Here is a 21,184-nt window from a genome sequence, read left to right on the forward strand (position 1 = left end):
ATTAGGAACAAAGGAGAATTTCGTATTCATCTATACTCACGTTTAGTTTAAAACGTAACAGTTGACACTAGAAATATAATACGCAATTTAGACTCAGGAGAATTGAGGTTTATTTGTTTTCGTTAATTTCAGTTTGACATCTTCCTTTTGAGTCTGTCACAGTATTGAAAGGCAAGGGTTGAATGAAATCTGGTTCGATGGATGTATCAACGTGAAGATTAAAAAATTGCAGATATAGTGGTGATATGTTAAATTTAGAAACGCCGGCGCATATACGTTGTTTCGAAGGACAGTTGACAAGATAGGAGGCTCTTGTCTCTGGAGATTACTTTTTTGACTCTTTATCGAAAGAGTTATCGCACGTGTGTGGGCGGCATGATAATGAGCACACAAGTGTACGGGCTGAATGAGAAAATAATATTTCTATCTTCTAAAGCACGACGTAGGAGAATATTCAATTCTATTCATTAGAATATAATAGAAAAATGAATTATAATAAATTAACTTTTTGCTACTCCAATTTCTATAAATTAATTCGCAACGATCCGTCTTCATGAAGCTCTACAGTTTCATTAGATATTATTTGATATCTGATATTTAATCATTTTAACTAAATTTCATTATTAATCGTATATCAATGTCGTAATGTAATCGTAACATTAATGATACACTGTTGTCCACACAGTAATCATATTACGTTTCTAAATTTTGCGAAATATTTCGTCAAATCACGACGCGGCAGCGAGATCAGTCGTCGAAAGAATGGTTTCTGTAAAACAGGGGAACTTGAAATTCGTGGGATAAGTTAATGAAACATTGACTTCCCTGAGAGCTGGGAACTCAAAGGTACATAGGAACTGACGCGGGCGTGTTCGAATGGAGACAGAGAGAAAGGATGATGGAGGGGGCGGCCGGTGAAAATTAGCTGGTTGCAGCATACGTACTCGCAGTACTTTGTACGATGAACTTGGTAGCCGACTTAATGACCGAGCCTCGATTTTCCGCAGCTGTATGCCTAATTGACGCCTAATTAATTCGAGGATGGATGCGTTCAGTCAACGGGGCCCGACCTATCCTTTCTCTCACGATTTCCGCCGGGGAACCTTTTTTAATTTCGCTGAAACCGATTGCAATTTTGTTTCAGTTGCAACAGGATGCTCCATTTAAATGATACCCTCTCCTCCAATAGTAGATCGTTCGATGTTAATTAACCAGACGTTCCTTTATGCTCTTTTACGGTGAATCGTTCTATACTTCTGTAGCGGTATTGTTATTTTAAAAAGTGGAGACAAAAGATGACGTGTTTCAATTAAAGAATTTTTTATTCACCTCGATAACGACGAGAAATCGGTCCAATTGTAAAATGTCTCGCTAAATAGTGATACATTTTTTAAAATTATACATTATTAAATATTAAGTAATTAGAAGTTCCTTTAAATCGTTCTATATTTATTTAGTAATATCGTAATTTGAAAAATCGAGACAAGCAGTATATGGTAACTCAATTAATTCAATATCTCAATTAATTATGTCTGAATAAATTCTTGACTGATCTCGATAACGACAGGAAATCGTTCCATTTTCAAAATGACACTCCGTTTATACAACGGTACTTTTTCAAATTACAAATCATTCGATACTGATTAATTAGAAGTTTCTTTATCTCATTCCTTTCAAGTCATTCTATATTTCTTTAGTAGTATCGCAATTTGCAAAAATCGAGACAATCAGTACCTAGTATACCAATTAAAAAATTCTTAATTGATCTTGCTAACAACGGGAAATTGTTTCAATTTTAAAATAACGCTCCACTTAAATGATTTCCTTATACTTACTTATTTTTAATAATCTTCTATTCCTTTCACTAGCATTGCAATCCGAAAAATCAATACAGAAGTAAATGTACCTATCCGAACCGTAGAACGAATGGAAGGTTATTTAAAAAACAGTTGGGAACCAATTCTGGAGTTCTGTATCGATCTTGGTCTGACAATTTTATTAACAATTACGTTTAAATCGGGCACTTGTCTTTTAAGGTAAAAAAGAGGGGGGAAAAGGAGGAAGATTCGATGGAATGAAGCGGCTCGTTCGTCACAGACGTTGTTGTTCGTACCTCAACACGCGAAATCCAATTTTCCCTCTGCAGACAGCCGCTACGTTTTATTTTTTCTTCGTTTTCCCGTCTATCGTTCCTCTGGAAGGGTGTTTCCTCGGTCGAATTCAATTCCAGCCCGTTAAACTTTTGTCATTGCTGGGAGACGAGCGTTAAACGTTTCGAAAGCGATCAGCTTCACGATTGATTTCAACGCGTTAGGCCGTTACCATTTTGTCCGGGCGTGTCGGTTGACAAACTGAACGTCCCTGTTCGGGGATTATTTCTTTCTGGACGAAATCCGATACCTCGAACCATTCTATTGTCTCTGTTCCCGTTGTGAATTTATATTTTTTCGTATTTCTTTCCCTTTCTCTGTCTTTATCTGTTTACCTGTATACGCAAAAGGTTAATGTTCTTTAACACTGAACCTACCGAGCAGATACATTGACTTTCTGAAATTCCTTTATAGAAACTTTAAAGGTGCATTTATCGAGACTTTAATTATTTATAATTTAGTTTGCGTATTGCCAAATAATTTCTCAGAGAAACATCTGTTATCTTTTTAATAATTGCTAAATGAAGAAATCAGGAATGGGTCATTTTGATCCGTCTCGTAGTTTCTGTTAAATTAACACGGAGAATATTAACCCTTTGAGTGTGAAGGAGTGCTACACCGCTCCCTCGTTCATTTCCGAAAAGTTTCGTTTTGATTTTATTAGTAATAAAGGAAGTCTAACATGTTTTTAGTATCATGCGCAAATTTTATGAACTTTAGATCAGAATTGAAATATAAATTGTTGTTTACAATCATTCATCTTTATTTAAAATTGTCTGGCATTTCTCGAATATATATGAAAATTTCTCCTGGCATTCAAAGGGTTGAATTATGGATCTAGATAAATTTATCAAATTAGAATATGCGTATATTCCAAAAATTTAATAGTATCTTTGATTTATATGCTGTATATTTATTATACAGAATTTTTTAGCCAATGAAAAGCATTTATGATAAACTTTAAAAATTAGAATTTGCACAGAGATCAACAGTTAATTAAAACCACCACTAGATTTGGGAGGAACTGTTATCACAGCCATCAACGCAGCTTGAAAAATGTGTCGTTTGTGTTACAATATAATTTATGTATTAATATATATTCCAGCTTATTGAGTATTTATGTTTAATGAATATTAATATATGCAAATCTATTACGTCAATGTTTTATTTGTCGCACAGAGAAGCATTAGATTCTTCGTATCGCGTCTAATCAAACTAGATACGCATGGAAATACAGTTTAATCACGGAACATCCGAGTCAATAAATTAATTAGTCGATCGAGGTATATTGAAAAACGTCAATACGCAGAGTTGCGTCACTCGTAGTAATTTATTCGCGTCCGCCCGACATGTGCGCCGCGCGTTTCGTTAAATCAGGTTCACGCAGGCAATTAGTTGGCGCGCGGCCGTAACAGATAGCGAATTAAGCAAACGTACCCGCAGCTGTTCGAGCAGGCACCGCCGTTGATAACAGGCGCAATATTTTACAAAAGGAGCAAATGAAGTATTCCGCGTCGTAACGAAACAGTTTCACTCTTACGTGACAGGTCATTTCTTTGTCTATCGTGTAATTAAATTTCTCCTTTTCCGCATGAAGAAAAGTAAGTCGCGTGACTTTAGGTTATGCGGCAACGTCGGCCCCCGTGTAAGAAACGAAACTTTGGGGTCATAGTTCGTCACTGGATCACGACCGGCGCTATAATAATGATTGTTCCACGTGAGTGAGTTGATTATTTCTGCTGATTGTCGTAATGACCGGCGTTTTTATGAATGGAAATTACGAAGAAAGTTTAGTGATTGCATGTTTGATAATAGTGCACTGTTTATGGTATATAATCGACTGTTTAGGCTGGCGAATAAATGTCGAAATGATTTTCATTCATCAATTGGCGGAGAAATTTAATGCTCTGTATCGCACGGTTGGATATGCAATGGGAAAACGTTTTTGTAAGTAGTTTAGACATATTTATGTATTTAAACTTCTAGTGAATACGGAAATGTTTATTACAAAAGTAACCGATGGAGAATAGTGTAAAGTGTATACTTTACATTGATTGTAATCACGATTACATATATTTCATAACTTGTATATATTTTTAAGCACGCAATACTAACCAGTAATAAGAAATAAGAAATTCTAGACTATATAATTAAGTATACGATACAAAAATTCACACGATTTTAATCTAAAACGACCCTTAACATCTTACAAGCATATAGAATCACCTAAAAAAACAAAAAAAAATAAACAAACCATTTTTAATAAATACATAGTCTCCAGTAATTAAATTTCTAATACAAGCTACATAAACAGAGTTTCAAACAAAAATTTAACCCGTTAGTTCCTACTAGCATTATCTTGAAACCACATATTTCAATATTAGTAAAATGCGAAGCAATAGATAGTTACTAAGCGACCAGTACAAAATCGATACAATAATCGCCATTTATTCTTCAACGGTTAGAACGTTATCTTTCATAAAACCTGTATTTTCGTTAAAAACAATAATCCAAGCAGTATTCCGAAAACAAATGTATTCTCACCTAAAGTTCTTGTTTACCGCCCAAAGGGTAAAGCGAACAAAAACATCTTCGGTAAACGTATAATTTCCAATAATCCAATTTCCAATAAAATCTGTACACAAACAGAACCCCCGGCGGCCGCTGCGAAGCGTGTTTCGTTTCGAAAGTCGCGGCGATGATCGAAATTAATTTAAAGTTCAACAAAAGAAGAATCGGGCCGGATTAAACTTTTCCGTTTCTGGTGTTCGTTCCATCCGGCTCGCCGCGGACGAGTTCTTCCCCGTTTTATCTTCTGGGAAAATCGACGATTCCGCGAATGGTTCGTTCGCACCGTGGGCGACAATTTCTATCCAGGTGCGGCGCTCGCCATGTACGGCCGCGACGCTGCGCTCCCGGTTTCGCGCTGATACCGTGCAATCCGGAGCCATACGATAATGGTAATTAATCAGGTTAATAGATGCTCTTAATTCCGACGTCGTCGGTTGTTGCAAGTGGCTGCTGTTAAGGCGATCAGCGAAATACGAAATCCGGGACGGGAAGCTACGGATCCAATTATCATACGGAACATCGCCGGCGTTCCGTATATCGAAAGTAGCAACTCGAATCCGGCCGATTCGCATTTGTACAATCGAGTCCAATATTGTGCTGAGTCGTCATTAAGCCGCGGCTGATTAGCTATCCGTGTAATTCTTAATAACGGCGCGATTCTAATTGGGATCCTTCGGTGGAAATTTTTAATTGTTCGACACGTTTGTTTTGAACTGTTCGATACGCCTTTTTTCTGGGATATTAACACTAGAACTACCGAGCACTTAAACCGTCTTTTTGAAATTTTTTTTATATAAGTTATAAGCGTGAATTTATTGAGATTTCAATTGGTTTATATTTCAGTGCAGGTATTACTATTCTTTAACGATTTCTCAGAGAAGCATCTGTACCTTTTCAGTAATTGCAGAAGAAGAAATTAGGAATTGGTCATTTTGACCCACCTGGTAATTCTAGTGTTAACACTAACCATACCAGTATTTTCACTAGCACGACTAGTCAAATGATTGGCTACGAAATAGAGATAAACAAATCAGATGATGAATTCTTTTTAGTGCAAACAGAAACAGAAGGAAGAACGAGAATTGAGAAACCAATTAATCGGTCAATATAGGAGTTGATATAAAATTAAATGAACAAAGAAAACGTAGAATTTTTAATCCGGCCATTTGACCGATTCCCGGTACCGATAGTGTTGACACTAGGTTTATCGGACGTTTTGATCAATTTCGAACTTTGCGAGGGAAATTACCGAAACCGTTTACATTCTTTTCTGCCAGTTGGACTGACTTTCATCCATACATCTCATAGTTTCATTTATAAAATCATTGTGTATAATTATGCCGTACTTTAACTTGCTTTTTAATGAAAATGTGTGATTTTGTTCATGGGTCAAATTGACCTGTGTCAGAGATATGTAGGTGTATAAGAAATGTCGGTTAACCTAGTGTTAATTAGGTGTATGAAACGCGTAAATTATAGGCACTTTGAATTTTAGAAACGTTGTTTGGCAAATGTTTACGTTGATTTTGATTAATGCAAAACACAAATGTGTATTTTAAGCTGGTAACTCTGGAATTTAATTTTAAAAATCTTTGATATGCTCGCAATGAAATCAAATAATAGACTGTATACTCGTTAAATGTAGAGCAAATACATCTATAATATATTCTGACGGAAAACTAACGCAAAATGAAGAAGAATTACACGTTTATCTGAAAAATAAATAATTCATCGTTGAACGCACTAGTATCATTTTAATTTTAAGATAACGTGTGTACTTGTTGGACGGTGTTAACTGGTTAATTGTCAATTAAATTGATTTCCAAGATTTAAATGGACATCAATTTTTCTGAGACCAATATAATAAATTGTACAATAAATGTCCGTAAACCTAGTGTTAAGAAACTTTTAGAATGTTTTATTTAGGCAAATATTTTGTTCGTGTTTGTTCTCTTTTAATTAATTGTAAGACTAAGTAATTTGTAGTTTTTAGTAGATATTCTTAGTTATAGTTTGCTCACCGTTTTCCGTAAGAGGATATTTAAAACAAACTTCTGGATCGACGCAAATATTTGGTACTATTTTCTGTTGTCTCTGAATTGCAAATCAGAAATGTAATTAGAATTCTGAAATAGAAAGTTTTACTTATAGTTCGCTTAACACGCTTGCTACCAGAATATTTTAAACGAACTTTCCACATGACGCAAATATTTGCTTCTGTTTTGTTTTCTTTAAATTGCAAATGAGGAATGTAATTAACATTCAACGATAGACATTTTTAAACTTTCAGAATGACCCAAATATATCTTCATTTTCTATTCTCTCCGAATTACAATCAAGTAAATGTACCATTAACTAACTACATGATTAACCCTTTGCACTCCGAACTCAGCGCTACTTTGTGGCAGAAACGTGCATTTACGGACCCTCGTATTATTTAGTATAGTTTTGGAACCAAGTAACGTATTATAATGATATTGGACTTATATGAATTGGTTGAAATCAAGGAATGTATATTTGCAAAAAAAATCAATATTTTATTTTTTATAATTTTGTACAGTGTGATAAACCGTTCTTCCGTATCACTTTCATCGCTATCGCTATCTATGCGATCTCTTCGTCGCCTTGTTGGTTGGACGATATCATTACCACTGTTATTGTTTTCTTCTACATTTAGTCTTTCTAACATACCTGTAGAAATATCTATCTGGAGCTCATCTTCATTACTACTTGTGTCATGAGACTCATTCCTGTTTGAACGCTTTGCCATTGTTCTAATAAAAAAAAAAAATGAATAAATACATGGTTTGAAAACTTCTAATTGTTATTACTGACTCACAAAATGATATTTACCAAAAGAACGTATTTACAAAGAGAAGAATCACTTTCCGATTTTTTCACTCGTTAGATCTATCTATACCGCTCGACGCTTCAAACCAGATTGAGCTCTGCTTTGAAAATCTTTTCCTCCAGTTTTAAATTTGTTTACTTATATTTATAAATCTCACTATACAGTGCGAGGTATGCACACATATCGACCTTTCTTCCACGAACTCTTCTTGTCGCCCTTTTCAAGTGCGACCTTCTCGCGTTCTCTTCTGACACAAAACCCGCTGATATTTATTTTTATATATCTCAGTAATTTTACTATATTTTGATTTGATTTCTTGTGCCGTTTCAAGAGAAAACTTCAGGGAAACATGCGTGTCTCAAAAAGTTGCGCTGACATAACTTAATTCCCCGTAATCACTAATAAACTTTAATGTCCCCTGAGAGGGGACAGCGGAGTGCAAAGGGTTAAGGTTACATAGACTACATTGTATATCATATTAAATATTAATTACAAACATAATCATCTCAGTTTTAACACACACACGTTAAAATATTTTCACATCACTAAAACACCCCTTTCCTGTAAAAATTCTTATAAATCAATTTTAGCAAAAATTTCCCGGTACAATACGTTAAAATGATACAATATTTTCAAGAGGAGAATCTAAAACTCAAAGTGCAAAGGATTAATTGATTACACCTAATGATCAACACCTAACTCTTCCTTTCATTGTCTCTTTCTCGCGTATCGAAAAGTTTGAATTCTGATTCTGAGCCGTGTAGTACAAGTCATTCATTAATGTTCCATTGTCCATTCGCTGATAGCGCTTAGTTATTATCAGCAGTTCCGTTTACTTTCCTCCGGAGATAATGACCGCGATACTGTCGTCGTTGAAACGTTGATCCTGTCTGCACGGGGACGCGCAATCATCAATCACACTGCGGAACATTGAAAAATGGATTCGGACATGCCTTAGGACGACGTTATTGAAAGTTGACACGGTTCACGGATCGGAGTAATTGGAAGCGGATCTTTTATTCAGGGCGGCGGGTAATATCGTTGTTTCGGGCGTGCATAATTGAGATAAGATATGTATCATTAATTACTTCGGCTTTGTCGGGACGCTTTTGAGAGCTTTAGCTTGAGGAGGGGCTATAATTATTCAGGACGAGCGTTGAATTACGAGGAGCTTGGGTATAACAATTTTTATCTTTCGTATTTGTGTTTTGTCGCTTTCTTTAACCCCTCGTTCTGCGATTTTTTATCGACATTTGATATTTCAGTGTTAATTCATTACGAGAAGATAGTTTTACGCTTATTCTATGTCCACGTTTACTCAGAAGCACAATTGACAATTGCGGACGAAGATTCTTTGAAGTATACAAAACCTTTCGCTGATGAAGCTAAATTGTATACCAGATATTTAAATAATACAGAAAAAGAATCTACACGCTGATCTTTTGCTGTTTGAATAATTAAATCATTTGTGTGCCACTTAGTGTTCTAATATGCAGTCGTACTAGTAGATTATATTTTGATATCGTATAAAATTATTTCAATCTTTTATTTAAGGGTATTTTGATTAAACATCAGATAATTGTTTTTCACTTGATGTTCCATATACTACAAATTTTCTAATAACTGCATGCAAAGTGGCTTTGACCTAGTAACTCGTCATGGCCCATGTAAGGGTCATGGGACAGTGAACGCGTTAATTAGATACTTATCATCAGAAACCGAGACTATTCACGCCACTGAGTCATTAAAGGTGTGAAACTGTAACATACTGCAGACATTAACTTTAAACAAATGGCTTTTTACTTTACTATGATTCATTTTCACTCTGGCACAAAGTCTGTATTGAAAGCATCTGTGTAGAGGATGAGTCACACAATTCAGCTTACGCGTTCATTTTTTCCACAACAAAAGCGATGCACTGACGTAACAAGAATTCACAGTTGTATTTAAAAAAGTGAAAAAAGTAAAGAATCCTGTGTTACATGTTGCATCCATACAAATTAAATTAAAAGTGTTACATGTATAATTCATACCCATTGTATGGCCATATAAATCAACCCCTCAACTTATTATTTCCTTAACAATAAAACTATCGATCACTTAAATTAACTGTTACAGATTCCTTTCTAAAAACCATAAGTGTGCGTTTATTAAGATTTCAATTGACTTGTATTTTAGTTTTGCTATTTCCGAATTGTACCTTTTCAATAATTGTAAAAGCAGAAATCAGGAAGAGATCGTTTTGACCCATCTGGAAGTTCTAGTGTTAATCAAACTCAGACCATTCATTTTCTCGTTACCAATTTTCCAGCACCAGAATAAACAACTAAATACTAAACAATAAATAGAATAATACACTGAACTTACTGCAAAACATTCACAATCAACTTCTTCGCCAAGAACCAATCTCAATACCCTAAACCAAGACACTTAAGCTCTCCAATAAGTTCCCAAGCACACCTTTCTTTCAAAATCACCGCACAACTAACTCCTCGTTAGACCAATAGTAGGTTACGGAGGTCATGAACCACGAAAAAATTGTTCGGTAACGATAGCAGCGTGTCTATAATTCATACATCGATCGCATGGAACGAATAGGTATCGCTGCGAACTGTAGCGAAAGGCTCCGAGGCGCGATCGTGAATCCGCGAACCGGGTCAATCGATCTTCCCCGTGTTCCCTCGTGATCATGTTCAAATGCCGATGGACTAACAGCTCATCCATGGACGACAATAAATGTCAGTGCGATTACATGGTAATTGGCGCTCGTTACACGGTGACTGTTGCTCCGCCGCGGAAACCGACGTTTAAGTTCAAGGATCCATCCGCGCGGACGGACGATGTTTCTGGAAACGAGGCAGCCAACTTTCCCTGATATAAATCATCGTTCTCCGCGCGTACGTTCGCAGGACGCCGCTTATTCAACAGCGAAGAACTTTCTACTGTTAATTATCCTTGCCGGTTCTTATTCGTACAGTTACAAATATTCCGCCGGATGAGAGGAACCAGCTAGCGGCGAATTGAAGCCGAAGTGTTCATTTCTGGTAATTTAGCTTGATTACTTGCCCCGAAACTTTTCAGTCGGATGAATGGCCGCGCAGACTAGGCGGTGAAGATTGGGGCAGTTTATTTGATAAACAGCCTTGGCGTCGGGAATAATTTTAGATTAAAGGAATCGACGACTGTGGATGTTTGTAGCGATGATTTATGGGGCAGAATGATGGATCTGAAATTATAGGGATGTTAACACTGGAACTACCTGACAGGTCGAAATGTCCCATTCGTGATTTCTTTTTACAATAATTGGAAAGATGATTCTCTGAGAAGTTACTAAAGAAATTGATTTAGCAATACTTGAACATAATTGTAAATTAATAGAAGACTCAACAGAGTTGTACTCGTAGAGTTTGTATAGAAATATTTCAAGAAGTCAATTTGCTGCTCCGTAGTTTTAGCGTTAAACAGATTTTCAGGGAAATATATTTTCAACCCTTAACTTTGAAGATTTTTTATGTTATTAACATTAACGTTTTTAGTTTTCTTATTTCGCAATTATTGCTGTCACAAAAGTATTAAATACCCGAAGTTATTTTACAAATCAATGGCTGTACTTTCATACTATAATGAACGGTTCTAGAAATTAAAAAAATCTATCCTAATTTTTATAAGAATTACATACCAATCATATTAAATACTCGGTAGTTCTAGTGGTAATTGTTAATTATAAGACACCAACACCAAAACATTAAATCAATGATAAGCCAAATTCCAAGATACTAACATCAATTTCAATATACAACTAGTTCTAGTGTTAATTAGAAGACGCCAACACCAAAACTTTAACGAATCGATAAGTCAAATTCCAAGATACTAACATCGATTACAATACGCAGCTAGTTCTATTGTTAATTATAAGACACCAGCACCAAAACTTTGCTTAATCAATGATAAGGCGAATTCCAAGACACTAATATCAATTTCAATACACAGCCTGTTCTACCGTTAATTATAAGACACCGACGCCAAGGCGTTACCGAATCAATGATAAGATAAATTTCAAGGCAGTAATATCAATACAAAGAACGTGAAATTGATAGTGAAATAAATTACAGTAGACCGATACTATTTCGAAGGAAGTGTCTGATCACGGTCGCCAGTAAAGTTTGCCAAGTTAGCACATCGTTTCGACGTTTCCGTAGGCCGCGGGTTCGTCGAGCGTGAACCGTTTCATCGATATTAGCGATGTTAACGTTGAACAATCATACGTAACGATCGTTGAGTCCCACTTTATCGAAGCGTGGAGATGAACATGCTCGCTTGCTCGTCGCTGCGTGTTCCCTTTGTACACGGCACATTGTACGCGGTAGTGTTACGTGACGAACGTCATATCGCAGGTTAATATTCCCTCTTGCTTGTCCCCTATCTCTGTCTCTCTTCATTCATCTCCCTCTCTCTCTCTCTCTCTCTCTCTCTCTCTCTCTCTCTCTGTCTCTCTCTTTCTATTTTGCACCGGCCCGCTCCCTGTGTTCCCGGTCTAATGTGGGGATGATCGATGGTCATTTTGTTCTGACAAGTTCTATCGGGTTTCGGCTCGTAGGCGTAATCATGAGCGAAGTTAATTGAGCTATATCGTTCTGTCGGCCTCGACGATTTCGACTGCTCATTACCGCTTCTGACAGCGCTATCTGTTGCGACTGCTGCTACTCCTTTTCTGGTGTCTTGAATTATTCTGCTTTTATCGGTGAATAATGTGTTCATACGGAAAGCACGTTCATTTGGGTAGGAATGACTTTAACATTGACCGCGAACCGGTCAAATGACCGGTTTTTAAATTTGATAAAAATTTCTGCGTTTTCTTTCGTTCATTTAACTGTATTGTCTGATTATTATGTTTTTTAATTGTTTTCTGCTCTTTTCTTTACGTTTTCATTGGGAAAAATTTATTGTCCAGCTTGTTTTGTTTTGTAGACAGTTATTTGACTGGTTACGATCGGAATATGTGTATATAAAGTGTTGGTGTGGTTAATTATGGATATGCTTCGTATTTGTAGTAGGTTGGAGAAATATTAGATTAGAGTGTAATTAATGTTCATGTTGTAATGGGACGTGGGTAATGAAGTTCTTTTTATTAAAATTATTGCGAGTTTTTATGGAAATTAAATATTTGGAAGGAAGTCGTGTATCATTCGAAATGATTTTGTAAATATTGCAATTTATTTTCCTGCCGAGCAATCCGGTATTTTCGAAAGGATTTAATTTAACAGGTTCGTTGCTGGTAACCGTTTTGGAAACGTTGCATGAAAGAGTGTTGGCAAATTTCCTGGATGTTGCATCGCGTGTTTTCAAATAACCAGGCGTGTAGACCTGAGGTTCGAACGTTTGGAAACAGTTGTTGTTTAATTAACAGAAGTGGCTGCCTGAGAAAAATAGTCATTGTTTGTTCCTACTGATAGTAAGGTTTCCAGTTTTGTGGAGAAAGAACTTTTTGAAGTAAAATAAAATAATTTGGATAAAGAATATTTAACAAATTCAACGAATAGAATAGTCAAAATTAATTTGGAAATTATTGAGAATAAAAGAACGACAAACGAAATTTCTGATTAAAAAAAATAGCAATTTGATATTTATTGTATACATTTACTCCAGACAATTAATAATTGAAAATAGGAAAATAATACTCAATATATGAGCAGTTTTTTTTAAAAGTGGTGTATGTCTATTTTTGAAAAAAATGAGTTTATTGCTAGTGAGATGTAGATACCCTCTTTTTACATTGATAATAACACAATCAAAGACGTGCGATATCCTCATAAATTAATCAAAAGAAGCTTAATTGTAAAACGTTATCGCAAGAATGTTTTCTTCGAAAGTAGAATAACTCCATTTGTAGATAAAAAGTCCTGTATTTTCTTCAACAATATTATTAATTAATATTTCATCATAAAATTCAATAAGTTCATGGTTTTAAAAACATTACCCAAATTGGTTAACGTTTACCAAAATTCTTAAGTCCCTTTAAACACAAATCCTTAACTATCTCAATGTACAACAAAATGTACTTATGCCACTTAAACAAAGCAGCTAATATCCAGAAAACCTAAACAACATACAAACTCACCAGACCCAATTAAAAATTTCCTTCGCAAGTCTAACTAAATATCACACGACGAGTAAACAGTTTACCACGCTGCGCGTTCGCATAACGAAAAATCCTCGAATGTACCCAGCAGACCAGCACAAAGCGCTGGTAACCGATTCTTTTGTAACGATTCACAGGAATAAAGGACTCGTTGACGTTTCCGAAACTTTCGAAAAGTAACGAGCGCTCGTCGTCGCGTGCAAAATTAATCATCTCGACTGGCGCACGGTTTCCAAGGCGGCCTGGCGGCGAGGCTATTGCTGATTTCGTTTCGTTTAGTTTTTTCCCCCGTTCGAACGGCGAACAGTGCTCATTAGTTAATTGTACGAAAATAAAGAGAGCACGTATTCAACCGGCGCGCGGTTCATTCGCATGCGTCGCGCGGACCCGCGTTCCGCGTTGTTAGCAGCCCGCTAATGACTTGGCAATTCGCGCGAACATTCTTCGGAACGTCGCGACGCGACGCCGGGCCGCATTAACATTTTGAATTATTAGCTTATCGCGGGCAGACAGAAATAGGTTTCGCCTATTCGCTTATTAATAATGGAAAACACTCTGTTAGCAACTCATCAGCCGGTTGTTCTTGTATTATTCATGGACCGTGTCGCTCGTTATTGAAGTTACGACGTTTATTATCCGGCATTTCGGTCTGTTCCTTCGGACCTCCTCGTTATTATGCTAGTTTCACTTCTTTCCCCGACGAATTAGAGCCGTTCGGGCTCTCCCCGATGGAGGAAGACGTTTCCTTCCGGGAAGCTACGGATGGAAACGGAATCGAATTGCATTTTAATCGCTGTCCCTTTTGTATCAAATTGATAGATGTTGCACGGGGTTGCCGGGGTTTCCTCGATTCACTTTTACCACCTCACTTTCTAGTCGTCGCTTTTATGTTGTGGCTGAATAGTTCCGACATTTTAACTTTTAACGACAGTTAACTGTGGAATTTAGTTTGACAAATCTTTCATTGCGCGCAGTAAAATCAAATAAAGTGTGTACTCGTCAAATGGAGAGCAAATGCATCTATAATACATTCTAACGAAAAACTGAAGCATAACGAAGAAGAATTAAACGTTTATCTGGAAAGATAAATAATTTGTCGTTGAAAATTGATACCATTTTGTGTTTTAAAGTAACGTGTATACTTGCAGTTAACTGATTAAGTTCAGGTTGAGTTCGTATTTAGAATGGAAATTGAAGTTATTTAGTGGACATTTATTTGACATTTTTGTGACTTAATGTTTAATATAGATACTGTTAAATGTTAGGTCGTAAGGTATAAAGTAGTAATATGAAGAAGGAGAAAGTGAATATTGTCGTCTTCTATTGAAAGGATTATTTCATTAGTCCGCTACTTTCATATAGAAGATATCGATTGAAAATAATTATAATATTGTATATTACTATTAGAGAGAAGATATTTCTTATACATTAATTTAATCATTGGAATAATTCTTTTCATATTATTCTGTAAATGATATTGTTTGATATTTGAATTCTTATTGAAACATTGATGATAAGACATTGTGTGTACATTATTTCCGGAATATTCCGTTTCAGGTAATTAGCTTACTGTTAGGAAATTAAACGTGCAAACATTAGTCGTATTGTTGCGTGAAACATTTGTTGTTTACACTGTTGAACACATTTCTTAATTGTCAACTGAATTCGATTGCGAAAGACGGATCCAATTATTACCACACACAATGCACGGTTGAAACCTTGAGAACACCTGAGTCTGCAATTCGTACGCGTAAGCGTGTCATTGCCTAAACTCCGAAACGACACGCGGAACATAGAAAATTGAATGATTAAATTGCTATCATATTTATTCGTCAATTTGCAAGAGCAGTAGATTATATACATTACATTTGCTAAAATAAACATAAAACAACGATTTCTAAAATCAATAGTAAAATTTCAATTCTATCGAACTTTACAAGTTCCTATTTCTCCATCTTTCAATATACTTGTTCATACTATAATGATTAATAATTCCAAGATAGAAATTCATTGCTAGGTATTAATTCGTATTTGCTAATAATTAGAATTAATTAATACAAGACAAATTGTTAGTGCAGAAACAAAGTGATCTATAGGACCGATTATAATTCCTTATACAAAGGAACAAGACGACAAAAAGAAAAACTCTTAAGCAGTCCTTATTCAGAGATGTCACCCACGACCTAACCCAGCGTGAACCGGTGACATTTATCGCGCTGGGTGAAAGGTCATCGTGGTAAAGTTCATCGAATAACATTTACAATCTTTCCTACATCGATATTTAAAATCTCTAAGAAATATTACAAATGGTTTCTTATCATGTCCTCCTAAAGATCATGCTACAAGCATTATTGAATTCAACTTTCGAACCGTTACTCGCATTCGGAGGAATTAAATATGAATAATTTATGCACTCAACGTGTCCCATCATCAATAAATATACTCCTTACGCACGGAACATCAATAATTCCCGCGGCACATGGTCAATTTGTTCGAAGAAACCATTTGCCACGGGCAATAATTGCCCATCAATCATTTCGCACCCCTCGCGCTGCCCATAAACTCGAAGAAAAGATCTCGAGCCTTATCCGCGGATTTTTACGCCATAAATCGATATTAATTCCAAAAGGATCATAATTCAACATCCGTATCGAAACCGCGAACAGTTTCTTCGCGTGGCCGGCGCTCGGCGTTAATTGCGCCTTAATGGCTTCCTCGGGGCTAAAAATAACGGTCCGGCTAGCGATTTTATTAAATCGCCGCGGAAAAACCGTTCGTATCAATTACTTTTTCTGGGTCGTGCACGAGTGTCGCCTCATTGATATGCATCGGCGCGAAGATAAAGAGGCGTGTTAAGTTCACGCGACAACGAATGCTGCCCACGGTCGATGGCCTGCGAAGGCCGTCTACTGTGCGTTGATAGGAAGTTCGCTACCGAGACGATATAGGGGTAAGAGAAGACCTTTCCTTTTGTGATTTATTTATGTGACAAGTTATTCTTTTATAACAGAGTTAATTTCTTGCATTCGAGAGTTTTTCGTTGTATGTACAATTATTAAGAGTTTATTTGTTATCATTGAACTTTTGTTTTGATTATATATTAAAATGGAAGAAAGTTGTGTTTATATTCGGAATGTTCTAATTAGATATCGATTAAATTATTGAATGTGTAAGAGAAGAAAAGACTTTCTTTTTATGCTTCGTTTATGTGACTATTAAGAATTTTATTTTATTAAGAATTTGTTTGTTATTATTGAACTTTTGTTTTGGTTATTTATTAAAATGGAAGAAAGTTGTGTTTATATTCGGAATGTTCTAATTAGATATCGATTAAATTATTGAATGTGTAAGAGAAGAAAAGACTTTCTTTTTATGCTTCGTTTATGTGACTATTAAGAATTTTATTTTATTAAGAATTTGTTTGTTATTATTGAACTTTTGTTTTGGTTATTTATTAAAATGGAAGAAAGTTGTGTTTATATTCGGAATGTTCTAATTAGATATCGATTAAATTATTGAATGTGTAAGAGAAGAAAAGACTTTCTTTTTATGCTTCGTTTATGTGACTATTAAGAATTTTATTTTATTAAGAATTTGTTTGTTATTATTGAACTTTTGTTTTGGTTATTTATTAAAATGGAAGAAAGTTGTGTTTATATTCGGAATATTCTAATTCGATATTGATTAAATTATTGAATGTGTTGAACAAAAATGTTATACGAATTAATAGATGGAATTATATAATTATAATAGTTTGTATCCAATTGAATTACATAAAATTTGGTACTGTGCTTTGATAGGAAAATCGCTGCCAAGACGATACAGAGATAACAAAAGACATTCTTTGCTTTTTTACGGTGTTACAGACAATTCTTTTATAACTATGTTAATTTTTTGCAGCTGAAGCTTCTTTCGTTACATATGTTCATAGTTTTCTAATCAGGTATTGATCAAATTATTGATTGTGTTAATGTTTCACGTTTAATAATATTGCGTAAAATTTACTATTGAAAACTATGCGTTGATAGAAAGTTCACATTCGATAGGACACAAGGGAAAGAAAAAACATTCGTTGTGTCTGTGTTGTTTATGTCATTACAGTAAATGCTTCTACGAAACGTGTAACTTGTTCCGGTATTGTATGGAAATCGTACTGTCACTTCAGTTGGTCAGTGTCATGGAAACGTTCACGCAACATAAGGACAGTATAAGTTTATTGCGTCGTGCTACATAGAAATCGTGTTATAGGAGTGTTACATTGAAACTGTGTTTTCAAAGAGTGGCTCCATTCAATTATAATGTAACCGTATTAGATCAGTTTAACTATATTAATACATTTCTCAATGATAGTACTCCATGAAAAAAGAATACAATCATTTTCCTTTAAAAGAGTTTACCGCGACCGGTTTTCAAATTTAATTACAAATCCTGCATTTTATTTTGTCGATTTAACTTTATATCAGCTCTTACGTTATCGACTTAATCAGTTTTTCCATATTTGTCTTTCCTCCTATTTCTATTTTCACCAAGAAACATTTATCCTTCAATTTGTTTACCTTTATTTTATAACCAGTTATTGACGAGTTACGGTAAGAATAGTTATACAAAATTCCAGTACGCTTACTTTTAAATCATAAAATCTTCAACTATTAATCTATAAATAAATGAATTCTCTTACCTGTTAGCTATGGAATTTAGTTTAAAAAATCTCTAGGTTTGCATGCAATAAAATCAGAAGATGAAGTGTGTACTTGTCACAAGCAGAATGAACGCACGTAAGGTATATTTTAATAAAAAACCAAAGCAAAATTATGAAGAATTATGTTTATCTGAAAAAATAAACAATTCGTCATTTATAGAATTATTATCATTTCAAGCTTCAAGGTGACGTGTTTAATCTTCGTGTATTAAACGATGATTATTTGCAAAGATGTTTATATTATACGCGACATTCGGCAAGATGAACGTGCAGTAATAATAAAACGATTCAATGAAATAATTATGAAATCGTGCGGCATTCAACGTGTTAACCGATTAACACGTCCGCTGTCATGGTGGTCACCGGTGACCGCAGCTTTCAAATGATTTGAAAACAATTATAATTCACAAGACAACCGACGTCGAATCAAAATGTTCAACAGCGTAAATAACTGGATAACAGTGTAACGTAAGAATCGTGGTAGCAAATAATAATAATTAATAATTGTCCATTTTATCTTTGCTACAAAGGAACAAGTGATACGTAAAACACTGATATTTCTCGTAGCAGCCAACGTGTTAACACTAGGTTCACCGAACGCGTCAAACTGACACATATTGGATTTTAGAAATATTATTTTGTAAATGTTTACCTACTATCGAATCTCCAGTTTCCACAATCTAAATAAACGAGCATCAATTCTTTTAGGAACAATAGAATGAAGTGTACAATAAATGCCCGTAAACTCAGCGTTGATAGAAAGAAAGGACTTGTAAGAAACGTAGGTTTAATTGATCGTTATGGCTCGAATTTCAATTCCGTCGTAGTGGGGAGTAAAACTGCATTCGTTCGGTCGGTGCGAATGCACTATAAGCAAACCGATTACTCGCTTGGCCGGACCGTGAGTTTTCTCTGGTAATTCGCTCGGAGGATTCCATGCCGGCGAAGTGCAACGGTTCTAGATCGTCGGGAGACGGGAACGAGCGCGTATAAATGGCGAGAGAGGGAGGATGATAGAGGTCGCGTCGTTTGAAGACACCGAGACGACCGGAACGCCGTTCCCCCGAAGTGTAATGAAGTCACGCACGCCTATAGAACACGGATTTTCCGTCCCCTCTTACGGGATCCTTAAGAATTTCACTGGACTTTCATGCATATGAGGTACCCCTTTATTCCGGCGGGTCGGCGAGTTTTATTTGGCCACCGCAGAAATTGAATCGGGCTGAACCCGGCTTGATGGGGTTCGGAATTTGATTTTCGTGGTGCTTCGGTTTCATTGAAAACTAAAGTTTGATTGAACGGGATCTTACATCTCGAGGGTAGTGTGCGAAAGAAATGGAACAGAATGGTCTGGGTTAATGGGAGAGATAGTTTGCGGCTTGAAGAGATAGAATTGCGAAAGAAAGTGGTAGAAATGTGTTTTGGAATTGAGAAGCAATTAAATATTATTTAAAGGAAAAGTACATGAGAATATTAGGAAAATTATTTTCCATTAGAATGGGAGGAAGTGTGTGAAAGTAATGAATAGGTTAATAGGAGAGGTAGCTTGTAGTTTGAACCGATAGAGTTTTGAAAGGAAGTGGTAGAAATGTGATTTAGAATTAGGAAGTTATTAAATATTATGTAAAGGAAAAAGGTATTGAAATACTAGAAAAATTATTTTCCGTTAGAAAGGAAGTTTGTGAAAGTAACGAATAGAATGGTATGAGTTAATAAGAGAGGTAGTTTCTTGAAGCGACTGAATTGTGCAAGAAAGTGGTATATGTATTTTTAAATTAAAAAATAATTGAATACCGTTTAAAGGAACAACACGTTTAAATGTCAGGAAACTAATCATAGTTCATTAGAAGAGGAAAATATATAGGAAAATTCTTATTTCTATCTACAAAAATCGCATTACCGTTCAGAAACCGAAGAATCACTTTATATCTTCTCATTACGATAATTAAAATTAATATCATTTCAGACCATTTAATTCTAACAAACACAACCAATAGCAAATTGAAAAGCCTTTCCTTTAGTATATATAACTTTACTACTTTCTCACAGACTTAATGCTGCAGTATAAACTACCTTTATTACTCCAGAATAAACTTAATCCTTCGGTAGACACTAACACCATCGCTCCGATGTGACTGTAATACTTCGCTGTACACTAACACAGCCTCCTAAGTTACAAATTACATTTCGAATCCCAAACCAGAAACACTAAAATTCAAATAACACCCGCCATCCAGCCATAAAACAATCACGCAACATCGAACGCCATTCTCCCCGCGAGTCGAGTCTAATCCGGTCGGGGAAGCGCGTCAGAAACGCCACGAGATTCTGAACAGCGAGCGCGCTATCGACTGGAAACTCGGGGGTGAATTCAAAACGCGCACACCCTGGAGACATCCCAGCCAGGTGGCAGGGCGATTAGAAACTCTGGATCGCGAGGATACTATCCGTTCAATTCCCAAAGAAATCGTATACGTCGCCGTCGTGTTCGAAATCTTGAGGATCTTTGGCGCCGCGACATCCGTGGAATTAGCGGGAGATCCGTCGAAATCTGTGGTTACTGCAAACGTCTCGGGAAAGTATGAGAAAAGCAGGGATTGAAAAGATTCCAGAGATAACTGTTTGAAACTGTTATATATCGGTCTCGACTGAGACAGTTGTGAGGGACTGAAATGAGTCATCGATGATTTGGTGTATTGGTTGTGAGATATGTCGGTTTCGATTCCGGTTATTCAGAAATTATATTATATAATATGTATAATATGAATTCTATA

General features: G+C 35.8%; 1 protein-coding gene across 5 annotated transcripts in view; it reads left to right on the forward strand.

Moving 5' to 3' along the window:
• Pgant9 (polypeptide N-acetylgalactosaminyltransferase 9) overlaps positions 1-21,184 on the forward strand; it is a 442,501-nt gene that overhangs the window by 35,896 nt on the left and 385,421 nt on the right. Inside the window, exons 1-2 of one of the 5 annotated variants that reach the window (XM_076364358.1) lie at positions 3,560-3,867; positions 3,999-4,097. The exons of the other annotated variants lie outside the window; for them this stretch is intronic. The gene's annotated coding sequence lies outside the window, so the exon portion shown is untranslated. Of the gene's footprint in view, positions 1-3,559; positions 3,868-3,998; positions 4,098-21,184 lie in introns of those variants that run through there. 5 annotated transcript variants of the gene reach the window in all.

The sequence above is a fragment of the Nomia melanderi genome, chromosome 1 (genome assembly GCF_051020985.1).
Source record: "Nomia melanderi isolate GNS246 chromosome 1, iyNomMela1, whole genome shotgun sequence".
Taxonomy (NCBI): Eukaryota; Metazoa; Arthropoda; class Insecta; order Hymenoptera; family Halictidae; genus Nomia; species Nomia melanderi.